This window comes from Castor canadensis, chromosome 5 (assembly GCF_047511655.1).
Source record: "Castor canadensis chromosome 5, mCasCan1.hap1v2, whole genome shotgun sequence".
Lineage (NCBI taxonomy): Eukaryota > Metazoa > Chordata > Mammalia > Rodentia > Castoridae > Castor > Castor canadensis.
The window spans coordinates 76020630-76022576 of record NC_133390.1 but is presented as its reverse complement, the minus strand read 5'-3'; the positions used below and the strand labels follow the sequence as shown (position 1 = coordinate 76022576).

Here is a 1947-nt window from a genome sequence, read left to right as displayed (position 1 = left end):
GTGAGTATGAGCGAGCCCAAGTACTTCAGGTCTGAAGTTGGGAGGGGAAAAAACAAAATGAATTTCTGAAGGACGATTTTTTTAACATCTATACTCTTAAAGCATTATGGAAAATAACTGCAAAAGTTTGGGGAGAACTTTCCTGTAGCTGTTCTTACGAATGTCCCGATTGGGATAGAATGATTGAATTAAGAGAATGGTACATTCCTGACTTGTTCGTTGGTCTTTAGCGTCCGGCCGGAAACTAGGACAACTGGAAAAACGTCCGTTCACATTCACAGGCCTAACCCCGCCTCCCACCTGTTTTCGTCAGGAGGAGGTGGAGACCCGAGTGAAGTGTGTTTCTGGGGCGCGAGGTGAGGGGAGCTTTCTGGTGCTGGTTTTCAACCAAGCTTGTGTGGCCTTGTAGAAGTCTAGGTCAGCAATTAAATAGGTTTTTTTAATCTAGTATTCTCCAGATGAGAACTGCGGTGAAAAGTCCCCGTCTGGCCGAGAGGAATGGTAAGTTGGATATTTCCAATGTAGCAGGGAAAGACAACAGGGTCTGACTTCTGCTTTGTTTCAAATAAAAAATGTTTACAAGTTCCAGTTAACACTTCATTAATATTTTCCTATAGTTAAAGTGAAAAGAGCGAGCTGGTTCCGCTTTTAAGTGCCTGGGCTTTTGTTCCTCACTTTATTATTAGATTTCCTTATAAAGCGAATATAAAAAGTCAGTTTAGAGATATGCATGTGCTGGTAAAGTACATTTTCATTAACCCAGTGAACCGCCTTATTATTGTGATGCTTAGAGAAGGAAGCAGTTCGCCCAGCTCATAGATGAAATACAGGAAGTGGCAGGATTCAAACCCAAGTCTTGTCACTATCCTATACCTCCTGGGGGAGTGTGGAATGAGGGTCCTTAGCATATATTTTAGAAGTCATAGGATCCAGGTAATGCATGTTAACTGGCTTGATTTAGCTATTCCACAGTGTATAACATATTGAAACATTATCACATGCTGTATGTCATAAATGTATACAATTTTTGTCAGTTAAAAAAGAACAATAGAAATAAAAGAAACCATAGGATCAAGAAGCTATCTCTCAAATTTAGTGCTTCTCAAAACTTAATGTGCACATGAATCTCATGAATCCCCTTAACAGGAATATTTTGATTCATTAGGTCTGGGGTGAAGAGAGCACCAGTTCTCCTTTTCTAGAAAGTTTCCTGGTGATCGATGTTACTGGTCCATAGGCCAGACTGAATGGCAAGAGTAGACCATTCCTTGCTTGTGCAAAAGACACTGAAGTGGACTAGCTAGAAGTCAGCCATAGCAAGTTAGCAGCAGGCAGATTTGGAACTGTACCACTCACTCATTTCTGAATTCCCTGGCCAATTCCTCTGCGTGCTGCACCTCACTGCTGGTTCCTACTTAATTGGACTGAACTTTGGGATGCTACCAAGGAATTGGTGATGAGCCCTATAGTAGCTAGTAAGGCTTTAAGAAGGCAGTGCTCACATACTAGTGAAGGAATACACCAGAACACGATTTCTCTAATTTCACAACTTAAATGCGGTATGTCTTTACAATCTCTGAACATAATATCTAGAAAGAAAATATGAAAAAGACACATGGAATAGAATTAATAACTTCTGATGTTCTCTCCCAGAGCTAAGTATTTAAAGACAAAACCAACTCAAGAAGTAAAATTAAATGGATTTTATGTTAGTAATGATAACACATGATCTAGAGAAACCTGCCCTCTCATTTCTAGAGCTCAAGCAGTAATTTGAGACTTCACCCTAGTTTCCTTTTCCAGTTTTTGTCAGTCCCAGGGATTTTGAAAAAGCAAACACTTTGGGTTTCTATTTTCATTCTTCTAAGGGCTTCAAAGAATCTTGACCAAGTAAACCACAACGAGAGAGTCAAAATCACATTGACATTGTAATATTAATTAGCAGCA

General features: G+C 39.8%; 1 long non-coding RNA gene across 1 annotated transcript in view; it reads left to right on the top strand.

The window, feature by feature from the left end:
- The first annotated feature begins 342 nt into the window (after positions 1-342).
- LOC141423069 (uncharacterized) overlaps positions 343-1947 on the top strand; it is a 34998-nt gene continuing 33393 nt past the window's right edge. Inside the window, exon 1 of the long non-coding RNA XR_012447726.1 lies at positions 343-501. This is a non-coding gene — a long non-coding RNA (uncharacterized lncRNA). The remainder of the gene's footprint in view (positions 502-1947) is intronic.